The 18,531-nt window shown below is 38.9% G+C and overlaps 1 protein-coding gene across 6 annotated transcripts in view; it reads left to right on the plus strand.

The window, feature by feature from the left end:
• Positions 1-18,531, plus strand: part of tox2 (TOX high mobility group box family member 2) — a 154,188-nt gene that overhangs the window by 117,768 nt on the left and 17,889 nt on the right. The window lies entirely within an intron of this gene.

Consider the following 18,531-nt stretch of genomic DNA (forward strand, 5'->3'; position numbering starts at 1 on the left):
CTGTCAAGCCTTCAAACATGAATACGCGTTGATTACTCCCTCAGCTGCTCATGGAACTGCTCCACCAGCAAATTAGCATCTCCAGACCATAATTGCATTCAAAAGAACTGCAGGAAATTGAGTAGGTTTCTATCACAACATATGACATATGTAAAGCATATGCATGGAACATAATGCAGCCTATAGTATAAGCTCTAGTATACGTACAGATCCCTACATGGCAGAACATACTGAGCCTAGTTGTTAATGAAGTTGAAAGAAGTGTTGATTTTTACCGAAAATGTAAATATTGCACAGAATACTTTTGACATTTTTGCTGGTGTTTGATGTACTTGGCTTTAAAATACACACAGATGTGAATGCTTTTATTGATTGCAGCAGCAAGGAGAGGAAGCACATATGGTCAACAATAAAAACATATGCAAGGATTTTTTTTAATGCTCGGCTTGAAGGTCAATATTTTATAGCTTTATGTTTTTATCGACATTGACTGATAATCACAAACAGACACTAACAGCTGTGCCTCTCTGATAATATAATAGGTCATTATGGAGTACACATGTTTAATACTGTTATTTTTTCTGGCTGAGGCATCATCAAGCATGAAAAGCCAGCAGTGTGTATGTTAATGAAAAGAAAAGAGCATCTATTATATATAGTGTACTTAAAATATATACAGATGCATATCTAGGTCGAGCGTAATGTATTATGCTCGTCATAAACAGAAGAGATAAGAATGAACAAGAGTCAGCGTGTAGCCAAACTACACCCTGATACAGATCTGAAATATAAACATACTATATATTATATATAATGTTGTAAGGTATTGGATTGGAGTGTCATTTATCTTCATATTCATTTCACATTTTGGTCATGACCTTTACTGTGGAGACAGTGGTTGATTGGGCAGTCTCTCTCTCGGCTGTCAGGATATTTGTTACTGCTACACAGGCCCACACTCTGTGGTTTAATAGATTGAATATCGCAGGATGTGGGATGAAAATGCATGAGATTTGTAATGTTTGAAATGATGCATGATGGAACATATCATAAAAACACATTCACGACAATATGCTGGTAAGTGCCTGTGATTGGGATTCTGACAACTAAGCTTGGTGGTTTATTAAGAGGTGTTTTGGTTTTGAAATTGGAGAAATAAACACAAGTGCAACACAGATTTCGAATGTCACATATATTGTCCACATTAGGTCTATGCTCAGGGTAATTTAGGAGTGGCTAAATCAGGACAAAGGCATAGGAAATTACTGCACAGGACCTACATTTAAAATAGCTTTTAACCAGGTCATCATGATCTTTAAAAAAATGTACTAAACCTTCAAGCAGAGTTGTTCCAAAACTTATACCTGTAATGGAAACTCCCCGGATACAACCTAAAATCCAATAAGGGGTATTAGCGATTACCTTAGATCATACTTTGTGAGCCCATCAAATAACTGTTTTTTTTTCTCCTTATTTAAGTTTTCCATGAGACAATAAAAACAGTGACTGTCCCTTTTGAGAGCAGTGCCCTATTTAAAACAATGCCAGGTAAAAGATCATGTACCGATTGCAAACAACAGTGTGATATTAGCAGGGGTTGGGAGCTAATGCTCGTCAAAGCTAGCAAATATCAGCTCACTGTGTTGTCGCACCTTGCATATCAAGGCATATTTGTGATTAAAATTTGAGTTAAAGTTAATTTAAGTTGGGATAAACACAGAATACAGCATTTTTGAGTTGCAAATCAGCAGCAGCAGCAGCTAACGCTGACGATTAAGGCAACATCAACCATAAAGAGTCAGCAGTGATTCTGTTAATAATGAGTATCCAGTTTATTTTTACATGAAATATTTACCAGCACATATCTAGATCAGCATGATGTCTTCAAAAATATACAATGGCTGCCCTTAGTACTGTTGGAAAGAGTATAAAAGAACAGATCTCAGATAAATTATCATGTGATGGTGGCAACAGCGGTGTGGTATTAGCTAAGATCGTAAGCTAGCAAGTATCAGCTCTCTTTGTTCTCTCCTACACATTTTAAGGCATGTTTCTGATGTTAAATTTACATAAACATAATTAAAACAGGAAAAAACACCAATAAAGTAGTTCTTTTGAGACACTTTCAACAGATACAGGATGGGTGAGGGAACATCAGCTGAGCTAACGCCTACAACAGTTTAGCTTATCTCCAGATGCTTAGCTAGGTTTTGTGTTAGGTTTTTTTTTAGTTTGCTAAGCCAGTCAATGTAAAGTCATTGCAATCATATCACACCCAAACAGTGTTAGTAGCATAAGGTGCTAAAAATCAAAATGATATGACTGGTTTTTTTTTTAAAGCTAAAACTAGCAGTGCACTATCATCACCCTATTCTCTCACCTAGGAATTGGTAGTAGAAGGAATAACACAGTATCACACTATTCCTCCCCTCAAACCTTTTTACATCTAACTGACTCTGAGAAAAGCTCCTTAAACAGACAGGAGGTCTTTTCACGGCTCAGCCTCAACTTCACTCTAAAAAGCAGCATATAAAGCAAACTCAGAAATTTCTAAATCAAATAGCCTGCCTGGCGAAACTACCAAAGCGTAGCAGAGGTTCATTTGTGCTGAGAGCGGAGTGTCTATTAAATTGGGGCCTCACCTTGACACAGTCTGTTGAGCAGAGTAATTAAGCAAACTCTGCAGTTCAAACATGAGATGCTATCATAATGACTACCTCACTTGACATGGATGGATAAATAACAAGGGTTAATTCTAATTTTAGACTGCTAAGCGAGCTGAAAGATACAGTTTTTGAGTGAATTATGCAGATAAAAGGAGATTTTTGGCGCTGTTTGTGCGTGTCCGAGTGTGTCCAAGCGTTTCTGTGTCCTCACTATAAACAATATCTCTGCTGTTGAAATGGATCCACTACATCTGGAGGTCAGGCCTTATATTCAATCTTGAGCACATTGAAAAAAAAATCCATTAGGGTTCATCTTTCCTGCATCAGCCATTCTATTGTGGTGCTGCAGTGAGATCTGTTTTCATCAGGCAGATTCAATACGTGAGCTGGGCAATGAAAAGAGTGCAATAGAGTTGGATGAAGAGGGGAAAGGGGGGTGAGGATGGAGAGAGAGAGAGAGAGAGAGAGAGAGAGAGAGAGAGAGAGAGAGAGAGAGTAGGGCATTGTGGGGAGGAAAGCAAGAAGAAATTGCTAAGAGGTAACTCGTATTCAAAATGAGCACATACCTCCGTTTTTTTTGTACCACCTGGATTTCATTATTAGATATTTTAGAGATAATTCAGTTGAGTGAAATAAGGTTATTCTGTCTCAACAAAAGGCAGAGAGCTCCTGTTTTTTATGTGCTCCTTCGTGATTCAGGTATGGGGAAAGTACTCCATTGCAGGTGCAACAAAATAAACATAAGGTAAATAGGGCGATTATATAACAAAAAGGATTCAGAGTAGAGCAGAATAACAGCAGCAGCTGATCGTTGTTGTACTGAACTGATAGTGTTTGTTTCTCTTGTGCAGGCCGTGTAACCTGCAGGACTGAAAGGTGTTTAGTTTAATGACTTTAGGAGGGTGCAGTATAGGATTATGGGTGTGAAAACTCCTGACCAATGACAACTTTTTACATCTTACATAAAACATAAAAAGCAGAGAATATTTGAGAAAGAACTTGTATGCTTCTTTATACTATAGCAGGACAAACAATTAACAAAGCCTGAACACTTTGATGTACAAACTAAACACAAATATGTGGTTTCATTTTTTAATAGCTTTAGTAATTTCCTCAAAGATTTGTATTTCAACTGTTTTTTCTCATTAGGTTTGCAAGTAAGTTTTTATAGCAGCTAAGTGTGAAATTAAAATTGTCCATGTTCACGGTAATGAAGGAACAAGTAAGCCAGTATAACACTGCAGCTCACTAATGTGGTTTTAATAGTCTAACAACAACTGAGGTCAACGGCACGAAGGAATCAACTGTGTTAGGCTCTGGGTGTACATGCAAAACTTACAGTAGAGTTTGATACACATATTATTAGTTGTTAAAGTGTTTACTTTTTACACAGAGGTATCAAAATCTAATTGGTCCCAACCTCTAAATCTGAGTTTTTGCTTATATTGTAGTGTGTTGAAAACAAGATTCAGACTTCTGTTTTGGGGAAATTGAATGATGGCAGTTTTCCCTATTTAAAGGGATTTTATTAAACCAAACCATTGATCAACTGCATGTAAAAATAAATAAATCAATATTTTGGATATTATTAAATAAAGAAAACAAATGCTGGAATTTGTTCACTGGATATTTCAGTAAAAGCAAAATGGAACTACTTAAATTTTCATCCTTTAAAGCTCTTGAGAGTGTTTTTTAGCTGCTTTTGAAAACAGACTGAAATTGATACCGATGCCTCCTTAGAGCTATGAAAGCAAACAAAACCACCTGAAAAAAAGATATAGAATATTTCTCCTTAAGGATTTTCAATGCCTCACTTCCACTCTTGTTTGTGACTGGTAGATTACTAGACACACAGATGATGCCTCTGGTGTCCAATGCAACAAAGTGCATGTCTTTATGGATGGATAGAAACCTTATAGAAACTACCTGTAGCCACGGGGCATAGGCTAATGTTGTCTGATCATATCTTATATCAAACTGATATATATAATGTACAACCATATTTTAGTAGAATAACAGGGACTGATAGATGTATTCAAACTTGATAATGCGTTCTTTTCAATCATACAAACTCACTTGGGTAACTGAATAGAGGGAAATAGCTTGTTAACCAATCAGCAGCCTGATAGCTAAGCGAGCACACTGCCATACGGTCTAAATCCACAGAGTCTGTTTTTTTCAGCATACATGAGGCAGATTCTAGACTGAAATATTGTATTGAGGAGGAGTTTTGAAAGCGCATCATATACCGCATGCATAAGTGGAAACATGGTTTAATGACTGAAACTGCTGAGACAGGGTAGGTGTCGGACAGTGATTTACGGTATTTTGAAGAAACAGTCTCATTTACATTTTCCATGGCAAATATTTGACCGTTAGAGGAAGCAGAATGAGGTTTTCTTGTTAAAAGTACAAAACAAGATCAGCAAAGAGATAAGAGGCACCACTCTGCACACATGAGGCGCCATAACCGAGAGTTCCTCACAGGAGATTAAAGATGTCATAAACAGTCAACCAGAAGGGCTGAACTTTACCGTCCAGCCATATGGGGACGTTCTATGTTTTTTTTTTTCTGCTCTGCTGACTCTAAAACCAAAGACATAATTAACTGTACTGTCCTAATTTTGTAAAGAGGCCTTTTTTCAATTCATAAATTTTGTTTCACTGATGCTCATTATGTTGCGGTCTGAAGCCCCTCCTGAGCAAACCTGATATGTTTCAGAGAGCTCTTTTCTCTGATGCTCTGATGCACTTGGCAGGGCCTCCCCCCCCTCCTCTCTCTCTCTCTCTCTCTCTCTCTCTCTCTCTCTCTCTCTCTCTCTCTCTCTCTCTCTCTGTTAATGCTTTCTCTGTCATAGCATCTACAAGTTCCAAAACACATTAGACATTTAATAGCCATGCTCAGGTTGCATTGATCGTATCAATACTGCCCAGAAAGATGCACATCTCTGCTGCTGCTGGAGAATGATTTCTGGACTCACGCGTGAAGTGGCATGGTTGTTGTTGGTGCCTTTATTCACATCAAAACTTGCCTTAAGCATTTTATTACCAGGTACATAGAAAGGTATAAGCTCCACACCTGTGCTTTAACATCCACATCTGAGATCTGATTGAACAGAAAGGCTCCATATTCAATTACAGTATGTTCAAAATGCTTCTTAAATTCATATGACCTGCGCCCGCGACTGGAATAAATTATCTTTGATTAAGTTTTTTTTCATGTGTCTCAGTGATGCATGCAATATTAGCCATCATCAAACTGGCTGGAGTGTGATGTTTTGAATATGTAACAGATGATGAATGTATAATCAGCCAGAGGATATTATGCGTAACGGCTATGTATCAGCACAAAGAGTTATATGCAGCAGCAGCCTCAGCTCCATCAAACTCCTAGGTATTATCTCATTTGTTATTTTCCACAATACAAGACTCCGCTTGAATGAGGGTCAGTTCATTTCTAATGAGGGCTGCGGAGCCTTAAAGATCTGCCGGCTGTATTCATATTCAAATCAATGCTCTAATTTCTTTTGTTAGCAACATTTGAATGTAAGAATTTCCTCAGCAGCTCTTTATCTTGTAGTTGTTGGGGTTAATTATCAGGTGTTAATCCCACCCTGATTGTCATGTTCAATTGCCTATGTTTTCTTTCCCTTTCTCTGCTTTTACTCGCAAGGTATTAAGTGCTCCTGGCAGGTGCTCGCTCTCCAAGCCTGTGTGAATGAAATATGAGCTGCGATGTCAACTGAACTTGTCACAGACAAGCTGGGATGAATTAATGATAAGAGAGGCAGAGGTGTGTTTTAATGTGTTCACTCTCTGATGGAGGGTCTCTGCAAACGTATTATCGCGTCCTGTACACCTGCTGGGTTCTGTATAAACATGGAGGAGAGAAAAAAAAGTGGATTAGAGATAAGGTGATGCATTTAAAGGCAGCATCTTGGTCTCCTAATTCTAAGTCTGAACTGTTCTGAAGTGACTTTTCAGGAATATTGTAATGAAATGTGTTTAGAGTTCTCCAATATGGACTTTAAAATTGTACAGTTAAAGACTTTCTGCTCTTTGAAGCTTCGCCTTATGCCGTACTTTCCATTCAGATGAAGAAAACCTATTTCTCCTCTGAAAGACCTTCATTTTGAGTCATTTTTTAAAGGGATTAGAGCGTCTGCGGAAAATGATGGAATGTCTGTCGCTTTTCACCACAGTTCAACAAGCCTCAGTGATAGAACGGGACTCGTATTAGTTATTTTAATGTTGATTCTGAATGATCAATGCCTCCAGCAGAACAAAAATACACCTTGCTTCTTGAAATCTGCAGGGGGGAAAAAACACATCTGTTCCTTAGAGTGCTCCCTCCTTTTTTTTTTATTCTTCACTTTTTTGTGATTATTTATTTTCAAATTGTCCCGTAGGCTAATGTTCCATGTGGCATTTCACACCTCCCTCTCCCATAAATGAACCATCACAGCCATAAATCAGCGGACAAACAGAGACTTGTGCAAACCCTGAAAGGTTCAGAGATTTATGTAACACATTCATGTTTTCCACTTCCTCATTTTAGTACTCCACTGGTAAAGCCTAGCTAATAAAAGGTCCTATTAATATTTCCTGTTGCTTAGCAACGGCAGGCAGCAAGTAATAGCATTCTGTGGAAAAATAGATGACCGATAAGGAAAAATTCAATTCTTTTCTCATCTCCTGGGAGAAAGTGCCTTATTTCTCCGGCAATGTGATATGAAACTGTAGTTGTATATTAAGAAATATCTTAAAAGAAATATAGGTTATTTTCCAATTTCATCATTTTAGAGGGTTTTTATTGCAGGCAGGGAGGCAGCTCATCTGTTTTCTGCTCCCTGATAAAGTCAATTAACCTATTGGATTAAGCTAATCAGAGGATAAGGTGCCGACTTCATTCTTTCTTTTTAATCAGAAATCCAAAAGAGATGGTGTTAAATAACACACAACCTAAAAAGGATCAGCTTGCTGAGACAAATTGCATTTCATTTATATCACAGGTGTAATTTAAACTTGTTTTTCTACAAACACAGTCCGGCTTCTGCTGCATGTTGTGAGCACTATATGCAGAATCTCTAATAATGGCGCCTATCAGTGTGATCACAGGTAATAGAAGAGGATCTCTGCAGTGACAATTTTCAATTTAGATAATTCATCACATCCTAAAAAAACAACTGAGTAAAAGACGTGTTATCACACACACACATGTGTTGTTGTAGATGTGATCAAAAGTGGCGTTCAAGCTCAGAACAGAAGCTGCAGAAACAAAAGGCAGATCCAGCTGCAGCAGATAGCTGCCGTTATGAAGCAGATACATAGATAAGGGATTTCATATTACACTTAGCCACGGGCCCCTGCTGAGATTTATCATGCCATGAAATCATGTCCATATTGCACTGTGCCCTATCTCAACCATCCATCAGCTCATTGTGCTGCTTTCACCACCAGGAATATTCTGCCCTGGTGTTGGAGGAGAGACGCCCCATGTCCCCTCACTCAGGGACGTCTCCCCTGCTGAGACACCAGACACCAGTCCAACACAACACTGTGACTGTGTGTGACGATGTGCACACAAGTGGCTCGAGTCAAAGTGATTAAAAACAATCTGTGTATTCATGAGGCTCAGTTCACTGTGTGCTGCATGTGTTACTGTAATCTAGAGCACAGAGGCGCAAGCTAAAGGCAGAATTCATAGGAAGCATTCAGAAAAGCAGAGTACACTGCAAAAACTCAACTCAAACCATAGTGAGAGTATTTCTTACTCTAGTCAAAAATATCTCATTAGACTTAAATAAGCCACATTCACATTACAAGTCCAGATAAATGTCTAATTTTAAGATGTTACAAGGAAAAAATTAGGAGCTGAATTGCTTGTAATGAGTAAAAAGATCTGCCAGTGCAGTGAGCAAAAATGATTTGTAAAGTTTTATGTTATCAGAAGAATGTCTCATTTCCAAACACAGAACAAGAACATTTTTTTTTACTGCATCAGCAGATATTCTTACTTTTCACGAGGCACTGAGGCCTTATTTTTGCTATCTTGAAATGAGAGGTTAGTTTGAGTCTAATGACATATTTTTGATTTAAAATTGTGTGTGCATGTATGTGCTATTCAAAACCCAAGGTAACACGATTACACAAGGTGTAGTCTTAAAAAACAATAGATTAGTTTTAAAACAACTCCACATATAGAGATTAAAAAACAGATTACTTATTTACTCATTTGATTACTATTTACATTCAAAATAGGATTAGATTGGGAGTACACAGTGCGAAAGTAAACATTACAAAAAGTCAAATCTTACAAAGTGTATTAGTCTACTTAAGATGTCTCATCACGCTTATTTGAAGCCACACTGACCTGAAAAGTTGATTTATGAATCAAATTTTAAAGCTTTTTAGCTTAGAATGAAACAGTCTGAATTTGAAGTGAAACCTTTTGATGACCCACAAAAGCAAACAAGACCATTAGCATGAAGATTGACAATGTCTGTGTTGTAACTTTGAATGCCTGTAAACGCTGAAGTTAGTGTCAGACAATTAACAGATCGTTAGATAAGCAGCCTATTTTTAATATATTCCAATGAAAAAAGTCACAGTGAGTGAAATATTTGATTGTTAAAGACAATACGAAGAGATTTTTCGAGGGATAATAGTACTCACATATGTGAAGGACAAGAGCCTCAAAGAGAGGTGAGGTATCCCTTTGTCCACAGGGGGCGCCAAAATCAAAGCAAATGGAAAGTTCCTCACGGGACTTTTAAGAAATTACAAGCTAAAGTTAAGGACTGAAGTGATTGTTATGAGGAAAAAAATGGCTAAAGTTTTCAGAAATGAGATACAGTACTTACTTCTAGACATGTAACATTTTTTTTTTTGACTTATTACAATCATTTAAGTCCTTATTTTGGCTTGTAGTAACTTGAAACACGCTTATATCTGGGCCTGTCCGGTTAAGGTGACTTATATAACGTGTATTGAGATATTTTGCCCAAAAATTACGCAAATACACTTCGTTAGATCTGAATTTTTGCAGTGTGTATTGTTAAAATAGTTGTACAATACCCAAAAGCATTAGATTTTGAACACTTTATGTGCATTTCTTTAATTTTTCTTATTAAGTTGCACTCTTGGGAGCAAAATGTGGCTTATTTGTGTTTTCTTTATATTTTTATTTATTCGAAACTACTTTCTCTTCATCTTTGAAACAAAATAATTCACAAACTTAAAAGACCTGTTCATGCTTGTAGGAGACAACACAACTTTTCTTGCGGGGACTTTAAATTTGATTGAATATTCTGTTAAAATAGTCTTTTCAAAAGAATATGTATGAATTTTGTGTAAAACTGAGAAAAATAACACTTTACATACTGTATACAGAATGATGTGTGATCACAGGTAGAGTAACAATAGCAGTATGTAAATATGTTTGTAAATCTAGCCTCCATTCATGTGATCACCCCACCATGACCCTATACCTGCCTGCCACATACAGTACACTGTATCCACCTACTTTTCATTTGTGTACTCTTTTTTGTTTTTGTGTTCATTATTCCTGCATCTATGTTCATTTTTTTTGTTTTGTTGTGTGAGCATGGGCACGCCCCCACAGTAACACACATACATACACACCTACAGCACACACACACAGAGCATATTTGACACGGCAGTCAGGGGTCTCATTAGTGGGAGCAGAGGAGCCTCGCCTTCTGCTGTCAGGAGTGTGTGTCCCCACTGCTCCTCACAGCCGTCTCCTGCATGTCATGTCAGACGAGGCTCTGATTCTCTGACGCTCGGCTTTGTGAGGTGAGCTCAGAGAGACACGCCCGGGCTGAGAGGGAGCGAGATGAGGGGGGGGGGGACAGTAAGAGAGAACAAGAGAGAGAGACTAAAAGAGACCGGGGAACAAGAGGGAGAACTGGAGGGGTGGAAAGAAGTAGAGAGTAGAGGGGAAGAGAGAGAGAGGGAAAATAAAAGCAAAGGAGGTTCTGACATTAGCAGTAATGAGGAACATGGAGGATGGTGCCGAGGGGGACATCATGACATTACTATCTGCAAATCAACCACTGCCTTGTTGCTGCCACAGATTCACTCTGTGAGGCGTTCAGGGTGGCACTGTACTTTTCAAACCTGCTGTCAGTCACAAGCAGAGACATCAGCCTCTTTTTCAACACTTCTAGCTCCGCTTTTAGGTTCAAAACGAGTAAGATTTCCAACTAAATTAACAATAATACAAATAATGAGAGCAGTAACAGACATAAAGTATGTTCCACTCAAAGAGAGATGAAATTAAGAGAACTACAGATCTTAAAAGTTTGCCTTTTTGTTGTCTTCATTAGTAGAAACTTCACTGCCCTTCGACTTTATCTCCATAATTGACTATCAATTTCATTCTTCATCTTTTATCCATCTCAAGCCATTGCTACATTTATTGAGGATTTCAAATGCACTGGCATGATCTCTGTTTGGCTTTGAGAGATATAGAGGCAAAGTCCATTTCAACATTGTGCCTACGTATGATGTTCTACGAAAAAAACAGCTTCTCCTCTCTTTTAAAGTTAGTGTTGAAATCGTTAATTATTTCCTTACGGTGCTACTTTGTGAGCTTTTGCGGTTTTTCTGCCAGATTAATTACTTGATCACAGTTCAACACAGAAGGTGCGAGAGCAAACATTTTACTTTTTTTCTTTTTCCCTCCTGACTAGCATGTAATTGGAACGATTGAAAGTGACCTTTTGGTGTCTTGTTTTGGCAACACGGAGCAGCAGCCAAGCTAATAAATGAAATTAGTTTTTTTAATGGTGTGTTTCTAAATGCACTTGGCTTGTAAAAACACCTGGATCTCTGCATTATGTTGCATTTGAATCAAAGTCCCCTTTACTTTCTAAGTTATATCTTATAAGTCATCATGACCGCTTTTTTTAAAAACATCCAATTAAGCTTCAAGAAATCCACATCTGCTGCCCATCATATCTCCTTACTTAGCATCTGTCTGATGTGGCAAAAGGCAGAAGCAGCATTTTGCTGTTGCTTTCATACTTAAGTAGCGTATGATTCATAAATCCACTCTCTTATTAATTCTGCTCAGCTTGTGTAAATGACCCTCCTGGGTGTATATACTGTAAGCTTGATAAACTGAAGACATGGATGAAGGGAGGGAAAAAGAGTGAAAAAAAAGAAAGAAGGAAGAGGGGGGGGGGGGGGGGGGGGGGGGGTTGATGCTCTAAGGCTCTTTGAGGAACACAGTTGTTAGCGCTTTGCCCTCAGGGTGAATGAGAAGTAGCTCGGAGCGCTGCGAGGCCCAGGGTTGACTCCCCCACCTCAAGGCGTGTTTACCGTCATGTTGCGCGGCGGCTGTGCTTTTGAAGGATCAGTCTTGAACGCGCCTCTAATTAAAGCTGTCATGGCTGGGTGCCTGCAGGGATAATGTTCTATTATTATAGTCATTTGTTTCAATTAAACGCTGGGTGATTTTACAATAGCAGCCGTGAACCTGTGTGAGTGAGCCATCACTCTAAACAAGATGGCTCCAGTCGAGCAACGGGAGGGGGGGCGGGGGGGGTTGAGGGAAGGAAAAGTGGCAGGACTCGCAGAAGCATTGATCACAGTGCATTCAAACAGGGCAAGAGGGAACACAGAGACTGTCTGAAGGTCTGATAGCACTGATTAAAGCAGGTCGCTGATGAAAGTGTCTATAAAATCAAAGTGTGTAGAGAGGTAATGCTACAATGGAAGAAAAATGCTGCATAGCAAACACATTTCATTTATCATTTACATTTGAAAGCAAATAGTGAATCTATTTTCTTCGACAGACTGCATTTAGTGACAACGGGGGTGTGTCTGACCACCAGGAGTACCATCCCATATTCCTATACTATACTAAGTAAGAGGGTGGACTTAAAGCTCCTGTGAGGAGTTTTAAGGTTGTTAGGAAACTGAAATTATACTGAAGTCTTCATACAACCTAAAAAGCAAACAAGACCAGCAGAGTCAATATAATTTCCATATAGTCATTTTTAATGCTTGTAACTACTGCCATGGGGGTAGGTGTCAGACAAAGTGATTAACAGCACGCTGCAGAGACAGACTTTGTTTACGTTTTCCACAGCAACGAACATTAGTAAGTGATTGGTTTGATAATTCAATTTCCTTTTTTGCTGCAGAAAATATAACTTCCACATGTGCAGGACAAAATCAGCAAAAAGTGTAGAGATGTAGCTTTGTCCTCAGGGGGCGCCAAAGTCACTTAGTTCTTTAACTTTGGGACTTATTTTTTGTAAGAATCAAACATCATAAATTGATTTATGTTGCCACTCTGGTGTGCTGTCATAAATCAGAGTTTTCATAATACTTACTGAAACTATTAGTAATGCCCTTGTACAAGCAACAAAAGTAAATGAAACCATAAGAAAAGATTATTCCTTTCTTTTATACATGTCTGTCACCCCTGCTGCTGGGTAGGCGTCAGACAATGCAATTATCATTCATTGTTAGTTATAGTTTCACAGGTAAAGTACAGAAGGAAGCATTTATTTCAAGACTACATACTCATATCCACTTCAGTATCAACAAATCAACAAATAAATCACCCCATTTTTTCCATAGGGGGCACCAGCTTGAAAGTTCCTTACAGGAGCTTTAAAGTAGATACAGACTTGGTAAAGGATGATACTTGCACGTCCGATTGTGTGCACACACCTCAAGTCACCCCTGCAAAGGCGTACCCAAGCTTATCCACCCAAGTCCAAGAAGTGTAGCTACATCACTGAACACACACTGAAATATCAATTTGATGTGTGATAATAATTAGGTGACACATAAACACAACATTTATTGATTCTATTGCATTGAGTGTCTGCTTCATTATGAGGCAAAAGCAATAAACCCGAGCACAGCAATCACCCCGCTTATTTAACTGATGAAGCAGATGCTACCCCGGCATCATCATCATCATAATGAACCAGCAAGGTTAGCTGTTTCTCTGTGCTGCTGGTGTGAGTCTCTCCTCTTTCTCCTTGTAGCTGTGTAGGGCTCTCTCCTTCTCCTCTTCCTCTCTCATCTCAGCGCTGGTGGTCAAATCCCCTTAGCTAAATCAAATGGTGCAGGCAATTGGAGCGGCCGTGAAACCATTTCAAAGGTAAGGTCAGCAGGAGCAGGAGGAACAATGGCTTTGTGATATTCCATCTCGCACACAATGTGCTACACATAATTGGAAAGCCTTTGTTATTTGACTCCCATTTGACTATGATGTACAAGATGTGAATACAAACACGACAGGCGTAGCGATGGCGAAAGGAACGCGTTCACACCGAGTTTCCTGGCTTTACATCACAGTTTAGGTCCGCCTGGGTGCTCATCACCGAAAAGCAATTTCTAACTGTCCCCGTGCTAACTTTTGAAATGGGTTTTGGTACCTAGGTCATGTAGTTATTGTAGCTGTTTCTTTCTTTCTGCCACATCTTTCTCTCTGTTTCAGTGTTCCTTCCCTTTTTACTTTTCTTTCATCCTGTTTATGAAGGACTCTGATCTCCAGGGGCTTTACTACAAACATAGAGACATATCACTGAAGGTTAAGCACAGATATGACAACTCCCAAGAGAACTCAGAATCCAACTTTATAAATAATCTAGATATAGAAAATTTGGGCCACTGCTTTGCACAAGTGGAAGCTTTTGGTTATTTTTTTGTACCATAAAATACGGCTGGAAAACAAAGCAATGGTGAGAAAAGTGCACTAGAAGTTAGCTAATGCCAACTGTGATGCTAGTTTTCTTGACATATAGCCGTCTCTTCAACAGAAAACTCATAATTCAGGCCAAGCGCCTATGTCAGGAGTCCATGACAAGTCAGTGTGTGTTACATACCAAAGTCAGAGAGCAGGGACCAACAAAATCCCATTACTCACCGTTCACCCCCCTCCTTTTTAGACCAGCTAGCTGGTATGACACCATTAGAAATTAGCATACAGTACCTATGGCAACCGGCAACCTTTGTCAGATTCTTTAATTATATTTGTACAGCCGTCTGCCGCTCGCTTTATTTAGTACAGGCTTGATGGCTCAATGTGATAACTTCTTGCTCTTTCTGTCTCACTCAGGTGAAAGCAACATTTAAAAAGCAACCTGAGATATTTTTAAAACGACACAGGACTGACTTTTTAAAGTAAACGATCACAGCAGGAGTAATTAGCACTCGTCCTGTAGGTGTCATACTGTACTGTGTAGAGATGTTTTTGGTTCATCAGATGAGGTCATACATATTTTCAGGATTTAGGATTAGTCTTTTGTGATTGCAGTGATAGGTATTTGGTTTTACAGTGGCTAAAAACAACAGCTTCAACTATAAGCTTCATTATTGAAACATATCTGTGTCTGTGTTTTCTTTCTCCTTCATTTAAGAAGACTCTAATCTCATGAAAACTGTCTGAAAATTTGAGAGTAAATATAAAAAAGAGCAAATCAATTGTGAGCTTGTGATTTTTTAAAAAGTTTTCCTTAAATAAAAGTGTATATCTATCGAATAATCTTTTTGTTTTCTCCACCATCTCTGTCATAGTTTTGCATATTGTTATCGAGCTGTGAGAAAGTTAACTGTCCATTTAGTAGGTGAGCTGCTGGGTGTGATACCTCCTTCCTACCTTTATGCAAGCGGCAACCTCTGGTCTAAAAATATGAGTCCAATGCAGAAGTGCTAAAAACTGCAGTTCATCAAGGATCCGCTTGAGGCTGGCTTCGGAAGTACCAGAAACCACATACACACCAATTCAAAAAGACGATCTTTACAGGAGAAATAAACATGTTTACAGCCTGGTACAAAAGACAAGTGTAGTCTGGATAGCTCATTTCTCGATCGGCACATACTGTATGGGGGGTGAATTTTTTTCTAACGCAGCAATTTCGAAGATATTGAGATTACGAGTCTTCCAATGAGAGGCACAGCTGACTTGATTGACAGGCGGGAACACTGTAGCTGCTGGCTAGGAGGCTCAAAGCCCGCCTCTTTACATCACAATCGCTCGACAGCAGCAATATTGCTGCCGACAAAGATTGGCCTCAAAACAGCGCTTCAGAAACAGATGGGTGAAGTCACGTACACTACGTTCATATTTTATACATGTCTATGCCTTTATGTCAAGTGTTTAAAGTCCTGCAGTGGCTGTAGAGAAGTTGGGAGACTTTTGCCATTTATTTTCCCTGCCTATGTAATATGTTGCAAGAAAAAAAACATGTGAAAACTATCTCTTTAAAGAGAAACTAAGATGTGGATTTATGTCCGTTTTTAAAGCCTGAGTGACCCTAAGTTTCTCTGATTCGAACCAGCACCGAGTATCCACAATGCCACGCTGAACTCCTCTGCTCTGCATGTCTCCCTCCTTGTTTATATTAAACACGGTGTGGCTCAGTTTAAAGGGTGACAATTTTGCCTGGAGGCTGTTGCCATGGAAACGCGTCTGCTATAGCTATGATAGGCCATTCATGTTTGATTAATTGGTTTTTCAATGCTTCTTGGTTTGTGAGGACCCTTAAAGAGCAAGTCCATGGCAAATGGAAAATTAATGGATTTCTATTTCCTCCTCTTTCCTCTTTTCTTCATCTTTTTTTCTCCTCCATGCATTACTACTTATTTCTGCTGAAGCTATTTTCTCATGTTTTTAAGAAGTGTAGCAATGGTGTTTTGAATTATGATTGGAAGTTGGAGATTGCTGTGGATGGGGGGAGGAGGTTGGGGTTTGGTTATTTGAAATGCAAAAAGAATGTCTTTGTTCGTGGCTGCCTTTTGTGAGCAGCTGCTGAGGCAAACACAGAATCTAATGTCGTGTGAATATTATGAGTTTTCAAAGCGGGCCAGAACCTCGTACAACATCACTTTGTTGTGCATTTTTATTCCAGCAATCTACAGGGACCAATTATGATTAGAGAGTCAAGCCTTCATCTCTGAACCTCGGCTTGTGTTTATCAAGACCCTTATATGCTCGGGCCTTTTCAATTTGATCTTTTTAGCACTTCACTAATGTGTAATGTATTATTCAACTCATAAATGTTTAAACGAGCTAACAAATGCTAGTTCATCACTTTCTGATCTGTAAATTGCCAAACATTCCCATTTGTGACTGCATTAAAAGCATCCTTTGGTCCGCGCTCTGTGCTCTGTCTTGATGAATCTCGGAGAAAAGCTTTTGATGTAGTTATTACTGAAGATCTCTTAAGTCTCCTAAGTGCAGAACTTCTCGAGAGCGTGATTCTGTAATCACTCTGAAGAGTTTCTTTCTGTATGGGGGGTCACTATCCAGCTGTGAGCTCCATTTTTGTTTCTATTTCTGTTTTAAGAAGGTGTTATTTAGTATAGCAGTAAGCAACATTTTCCTCTTTCATAGCACACGGTGAGCATTACATATCAGCAGGGGGTTGATAGGGTTGTTGATCCATGCCGCCGACTGGTACTCAGATTACTACCTTCTTTCAACTTAACGTTTTTTGGACAACAAACTCAAATCTTCTCACAGACACCAAAAAGGCTACTGTGTCCTAGGAACACAGGATAGCTTATAATCATACCACTGTCCACAGAAGGAAATCGAAATAATTAATTGTCTCGTTTACATTAATATAAGCCTCTTTTTCAGTGCGACATCATTCTGGGTGAAGTGACATTGAGCCTGTGTTAAATTGCTGAATGTTGAAGCATTGTAAAATGTTGCTTAACCCACAGTTACCCTGATGGCTCCAATATCCTCTTTTCAACTGAATGAAAAAAAAAACAATCAAGCAGTGAAAGTAAGAAACAGTCGCTAAACACGGAGCCAAAACATGAGCTAAATTCACTTAACTGTCCCACAGAGTCAGCTGAGTATTCTCTGTGGTTTTGCTACCAACCACAACCTTAAACATAATACTGTAGTTGATGGGATTCACTGGAATATACAGTCGAAGTATTGATTAAAGCTGCTTTAAGTCATTAAAGGACAAACAGGGATCCATTGGCAAGGAGTATAATCTGAGTTATGTTTTTATTTATGCGGAATCATCAGATAATAGAATAAGAATTGTTTTATTTTCCTTTATATCTACAAAAAGCTGCAAGTCATCTTTCAGTCCACCATGTTGTATAGCCACTTTTCTACAATAGCCCAGAATGGACAAACTAAACTCTGGCTGGAAAACATGGTACTGTTAATTTGAGGCTTCACTGTCAGCTTACGTTCCCTTTCATGCTTGGAAGGGTTGGACACATCTGCAACTTTATTGCACCATTAAATCCTGATGCTACGACAGATGTTAAGTTTTCTGGGATTGTCGTTTTGGGATTTTGAAAAATTGTCTTTTTGGATTAAATTAGTTTGTTCGACAGCTTTTTGAACCTTTCACATCGTGCCATGTTAGTGTTGTCAGGCTGCGCAAAGGTGTAGGTCATGGAAGATGAAGGTTTCCTGACTGTTGCTGCTGGCTGTGTTTTTCTTTTATGGTTAGCTCAGTATGAGTGGTTCAAGCCTTCTGAAAGTTTGAGGATACGTTGTTTTCTTATGACAAAATTGCCTTGATGTTTGAGCAGTAGTTTATGACATTTCTCAAATATATTTTGCAGCCAGTGCTCTGTGAGCAACTTTCAGCTTGTGTTGATTTTGGCGCGCCCTGTGGGAAAAATGGTCTTTGCTGATTTTTATCGTAAGTGTTTCTTGTCAGCATCTGCTCCTGTGCTTTTTTTAACAGTCAAATGTATCACTCATTGAGTATCTGTGCCACACCACTTGTAAAAAAAGACTGTTAGCAGAGTGCAATGCATCACTTAGACTGACACCTACCCCCCTGCCAGTGGTTTCACACAATAGAAAGAAACTGAATCTAAATAGTCATTC

The sequence above is a fragment of the Notolabrus celidotus genome, chromosome 1 (assembly GCF_009762535.1).
Source record: "Notolabrus celidotus isolate fNotCel1 chromosome 1, fNotCel1.pri, whole genome shotgun sequence".
NCBI classification, from domain to species: Eukaryota; Metazoa; Chordata; class Actinopteri; order Labriformes; family Labridae; genus Notolabrus; species Notolabrus celidotus.